General features: G+C 39.0%; 1 pseudogene; it reads right to left on the bottom strand.

Moving 5' to 3' along the window:
- Nucleotides 1-499: 499 nt before the first annotated feature.
- Nucleotides 500-954, bottom strand: LOC148092447 (small ribosomal subunit protein uS13 pseudogene; annotated as a pseudogene).
- Between the last annotated feature and the right edge of the window lie 5,379 nt (nt 955-6,333).

The raw sequence follows: 6,333 nt of genomic DNA, 5'->3' as shown, positions 1-6,333 counted from the left end.
CTGATGTGAAAATAAGGTCTGTGGGTATGGGTAGGGATTGGGATGGTGTTATTAATATACTCTAGTTAATCTCACTTACCTTGCTTCTTCCACAAATGAAAGTTATTCAGTTCCCCAATCTATTGACAACTGTGTAGGAAGACAAAGGTCCATGAATAGTAGTTCATATTGCATATTGTATAAGGAAACCACATCCAAGGGACATATTTCAAACCACTCCTAGCGTTAAGAATGTATTTGTAACTCTTCCTGCTATAGTTACCACATTGCTTGGAGGCAGAACTCATTTTTTCCTATGTCTATTAATTTGGTTTGTACATGGGATAAAGAATTATAATCCAAAGCTAAAAAGCTATCAGTCTACCTTTCTCCTGAGTAATGGCCCTTTGGGGCTTTCTTTGTTCCAACTTAAAGTGTGTACTTGACTCAACTTTCCTCCTTCACATCACTTTCTTTTTTAGGTGTATAAACTATTTATTAACAGACAAGGCTTACAGATTTATTTATTCGTGGACACACCCACAGCGTGACCCTGGTGGCCCGTGGCCTTGGTGTGCTGGCCTCTAACACAAAGACCCCAGATGTGGCGCAGTCCTCCGTGGGCCCGAATTTTCTTCAGCCGCTCCAGGTCTTCACAAAGCTTGTTGTCCAGACCATTGGCCAGGACCTGGCTGTATTTTCTGTCCTTCACATCCTGTCTTTCAAGAGCCAGCCTGGAATCTTGTGTCGGCGTGGATTCTACATATTGGTGATCACACTTCCCACCTCATCCTCTGTGAGCTCTCCTGCGCTCTTGGTGAGGCCGATGTCTGCTTTCCTCAACACCACATGAGCACACCTTCACCCAACAGCCTTAACTGCAGTGATGGCAAAGGCTATTTTCCACTGTCCATCGATATTGGTGTTGAGTGCTGGCAAAATGTGTTGGAACGTCTCAGGAATCACTAGAGACATGGTGGGAGCAGCGTGTAGACCTCCCATGGAGGAGCCACATCACTTCTTCACATCACAGAGGCAGTGGGCAACTCAACACACCAAAAATGAAGAAAGAATGTCAGTGATTTCTTTATTTTATTCAGTATATTTCTATCAGGAAAACCTCCTTTTCCAGTCCTCACCATTTTTACCACTCAAAGCACCAGCATTTCTGATCTCTACTGAGTAGTAGTTGTTTAATCTACTTTACTTCATCCAATCACATAAGCTCGATATTATCCCTGCCATTCTACCAATGAGAAAATGAAATCCAGAGAAGTTGTTTATACAGCAAATAAAAAAAAAGAATTAGAATGTGTACCTAAATCTACCTGGCTTCAAAATTCCAACTTTTTCTATGACAACTGGCTTATGCTCTTTTGCTAATTTTTATGATTTTTTTTTTTTTTTTAGACTTTCTTATTAAGAATGACCTGTCAAATAAAACATGTTATTTGTGGATTCCAGGTTGTGAAGGTATCAGACATACCCTATCTATCCTGGAAAAATATCTAATATTTGTGAAATATTAGTAGCCATTACCTAGATGAAAATCGATCTGTCTCTGACTACCTATCCAACTTCAGGAGTTAGATCATGCAGGTAGTTGTAGGTTATGGTAAAGCCTTTAGATGTTAGTTTAGAAAACACCTGAGAATAAACTAAATTCTATTTGTTCCAATTTCTGAATAAGTTAGAATGTGAGCAAAATGAGAGAAAGGACTACTGTCTATTTTGTTCTCAACTAAAGCATTGTACATAGAACATTGCCTATACCCAGATGTGCAAGAAACACTTCATAACTGGATTAGAAAATCAGAAGCTGTTGCCCAGCCGGGCGTGGCTCAGCGGTTGAGCATCGACCTGGGATCCAGGCAATCGGGGTTTGATTCCCAGTCAGGGCACATGCCCGGATTGTGGGCTCGATCAATGACTCTCTCATCATTGATGTTTCTATCTCTCTCTCTCTCCCTCTCCCTTCCTCTCTCTGAAATCAATAAATATATATTAAAAAAAAAGAAAGAAAGAAAATCAGAAGCTGCTGTATCTGGCTTTTTTGTTGTTGTTCCAAATGATCTTCTCACCCACGAATATTTACCTTCTCACTTCATCCTAGCTCATTTTTAGCAACACCTCTCAATGGATTTTTTGAGAAATATGTGGCTATTTTTAAGCAAACATTTTGACCCAGCCGGGCATGGCTCAGAGGTTGAGCGTCGACCTAGGCTCCAGGCGATCGGGGTTCGATTCCCGGTCAGGGCACGTGCCCGGGTTGTGGGCTCAATCAATGGCTCTCTCATCATTGATGTTTCTGTCTCTCTCTCTCTCTCTCTCCTTTCCTCTCTCTGAAATCAATAAAGATATATTTTTTAAAAAAAGAAAAAGAAAACATTTTGTGGTTTAGTTCATCTATTTTTAATTCTCCAAAACATTGTTTTGCAGTATCTAATGGAGAGATTTAAAACTTTATGAACTAAAAGGCACACATTGCCAAAATTAAATGAATTTTTTAAAAAGAATGAGAAGTTTGGGTAGAGTTCAAAATTTTAAGCTCTCAAGGAAAAAGAATGCACAAGACTTGCGATTTTAGTTTCTCATATTCTCATATTCAAGGGTCCAGACTGGGTTAAGAGAACAAAAAGGACAAACTTTCAAATATGAAATGTACTGAAAGACTCTTAAGATGAAATCCTACTAAATAGCCTGTCTAGCAACCATATTTTTTTATTTCAATGTGTTTATCTCCAGCAACAAGAGTAAAAATTTTACTAAATCCCAAGCTATTTCTAATCATTTCACAGAAATGGATGGCCTTGCGTGTTTATTAAAAGAGAAGAACAGAAGGTCTGCTACTCTTCAGTCACTGAAAGATATTAATCTTATTCTTTCCCACAAAACTGGTTATTAAATATGTGAAAAATATATAAATTTGTTAGCAAACATAGAAATACAAATAAAAGCAATTAGGCAGCATTTTCACCTATTAAAAAGGAACCAAACATCGATATGCATATCGGTTTTCCCATATTCTTTATAGTTTTCTTACAATAAATTCTTCACTATGGGGTTATTGCATGAAAAGCTATGAACAATTTTATGGCTTTGTAAATACATGGCTAAATTACTTTAGAAAAATGTAACAAATTACTAGACCAAAAGTACAATTTTTTTTTTACCCTCACCCAAAGGATATTTTTCCATTACTTTTCAGAGAGAGTGGAAAGGAGAGAGAGAGAAACATTGATGTGAGAGAGACACATCCATTGGCTGCCTCCCTCATGTGCTCCAACTGACCAGGTCAAGCCTGCAACCAAGGTATGTGCTCTTGGCTGAAATCGAACCAGGGACCCTTCAGTCCTCAGGCCAATGTTCTAACCACTGAACCAAACCTGCTAGGGCCAAAGGTACAAATTTTATTACATTCTGCCTGCACTGGTTTCTTGGCATTAAAAATTTTATTTTTACTTAATATACAGTAAAATTCACTCTTCTTGGTGTATATTCTATGAGTATTACTAAATGTATATAGTCACATAACCACACCACAATCAGGATACAAGACTTCAAAAGTGTCCCTTTGCATCAGTACTTTCCCTGCTTCAACTCCTGGAAACCACTGGTCTGTTCTTTGTTCTTATAATTTGCCTTTTTAAAATTGTCACTTACTTGGGCATTACACTGTGAAGTTTTTTAATCTGACTTACTTTGTAAAACACAAGGTATTTAAGTTTTTTCCATATTGTTGCATGAATGAATAATTGGTTCCTTTTATGGCTGGATAGCATTCTATTGTTTGGATGTACCACAGTTTGCTTACTTATGATCAGTTGGGTTGTTAACAGTTTTTGTGATTATGAATAAAAATCTGTTATAAATATTTTTATACAAGTTCTTATGTAAATCTAAGATTTATTTCTCTTCAGTTAGTTGGCTTTTATTTTTTAACAATTATTTATCCTGTATTTATATTGTGGTTTTTAAGTCCAAGTTCTCCCAGAAAATATTGATACTCCAGTTTGAGCAACAGAGGCTTAGGTAAAGTCATATCCAAGACAACATCCATAAAGCTTTTAGCATTTAATTGAAATTTGGATAGTACTAGGGGTACAGTGATACTCTCATAAATAGAATTAACTGTGAAGCCTTAAAATACTCAGACTAGTTGATTTTTTTAAACATTAGTCCAGCATTGAAACTTACTTTGAATGCTCTGTTGATTGTGGGAGACATGTAAGAAGACACAAAAGCTGCTCACATTTAAAGTTCCCTGAAAAACTTGAAATCTGAATGATCCACCTCAATTTCCAACAACATTTTTAACTCTAAAAGTAGAATAATAATAATTGTCCCTGTCCACAAGGAGTTTACAGATTCACTAGAGAGTGTTATCTTGTATCTAGAAAGGTACACAGCAATCCAGGACAGAAGAATAACCGTATCAAAGGAGTACAAGAGCTACTAAGCACTAATAAGTTCAGAGTTGGGAGCTGGGAGATAAACCTGTGGGGGCGGAGGAAGCAGGGTGAAATTGGCTGTGCCTTGAAGGAGAAATGGGACATTCCATTTGAAGTTGTAGCCTTCTATAGCTGGTACACCCTGGAGTGTGAAGGCAATTTAGATAGGCTCTTAGAACTGATTCTTTTTCCTGCCCTTGTACAAAGCTGTAGTGAGTCACAATACCATCCAAGATAATTTGAAAACCCCTTTAGCACCCAAATAGCAAAATGTAGTTGTCTGTGTACCCAGAATACATCATTAAATGTCCTCTTCGAAGTCTGATAACAGCCGTATGATAGATTACACAGCGCCACTATTAGATTTGGAGAACGTTAACAAAGGATGAAGGGCTAATGAGTCATCCCCCAGGAAAGCCATCTGATTCCATTTGTACAACAAATCAGCCAGACGTAGCTAAATCTCAATTCACATAATTTTGCAGGCAGCAAATAATAGTGTCTTTCTGTAATACCAAGAGGAATACACTTTTAGCCAGTCTCCCATAATGTGCTCACCTAGCGTAGCATATAAAAAATCCATGAGTTTGCATAAAAATATTTTCGCACAGAAAAAGCACATAAACAAGCACATATCCCTTTCCGTTTCCTGTCCCTCCCTCTGTTTTGCAGTTCTCGCCTTTCTTACTACTTAATCTCTGTCCCTCTCACTTCCCCCTTCCTATGGACACATATCACAGATATGCACAGTTATCGAAGAAGCTAACTTACCTTTCATTTAGAATATTTGATTCCCAAACATCCAATCACCAAATAGTACAAAACTATTTATTAATTACTGTTTTTTAAGTGTGAAAAAATTATATATATGTATATATGTACACATATACATATAGGTAAGTCATGAATGTATTCATTTATTAATCAATAGGGCAAATACTAATTACATGTGTACCATGCTTCGAGCACTAAGAACACAGACGTTAAGCATACAGCCCTGCTGCTGCTGTGCTCAGGCTCTAGCAGTGGAGGCAACGATGTAAAGCACAGTCCTAACAGAGCACAATGTGCAATAAAAGAGACACAAAGATGCCCGCTGTGTCGAGAAGGATCACTCAACCCAGGCTGAGTTAGTTAAATGTCTGAAGGAGATAGTCCTTGAGCTGAGCCTTGGAAAGGTAAGGAAAGGAAGCCAGATGCAGAAACCATAAAGGAAGGTGTATCCGTTAGAGGATACACCAAAAAATAACATGCTCGCACGCCCCTGCCGGCGGTTTCCCGAAGCTGGCCTCTGTGTTACACTGAAGGGCTCCTAGAATAACTTGAATGTATATTTTTGGTTCATGAGATTCCCAACTTCCCTGTGATGACATGTCGCCTTCCTGCAAGTCAAGCATGTTTACATGGACCTGGAGTTAGCTTCGTTGTAGTAAATTTGTGCATATTCTCTTTCGGCCCCGGCCAGCTGCCTCTGCCAGCCAGGGAGCCCTGCCCCACGAGGCCTTGCACAGCAGCGCCTGCCAGCGCTCGGCAACCCACCTTTCCTCCTTTTTCACGGCCACACAGTTAAAGTGCATTCCCAGGTCTCTGTGCTGATGGGCTGGCATCACGAACCGAAGTTCTGGGAAAGTGGAATGTGGACAAAAGTGAGGTATTCTGCTTCCAAATCTGGCCTACAAAAGCCTTTTACATCCAAAGCTCCACTCTTACTCTTTGCACTCTGTGGTGATGTCAGATATTGAAGGCGACAGCACCATTAGATGAAAGAAACCTCTGCTCCAAAATAGCCATTCGAAGCCGTCCCTCCACCAATCAACCCTGGGCTGTGACATGAGCACAAAATAAACCTTTACTGTGCTAAGCCACTTTGATTTTAGGATTGTCATGATAGCAGTTAACCTGA

The sequence above is a fragment of the Miniopterus natalensis genome, chromosome 9 (genome assembly GCF_054644295.1).
Source record: "Miniopterus natalensis isolate mMinNat1 chromosome 9, mMinNat1.hap1, whole genome shotgun sequence".
Taxonomy (NCBI): domain Eukaryota; kingdom Metazoa; phylum Chordata; class Mammalia; order Chiroptera; family Miniopteridae; genus Miniopterus; species Miniopterus natalensis.
The sequence above is the reverse complement of the archived record's forward strand: the minus strand, read 5'-3'. Positions and strand labels throughout refer to the sequence as shown.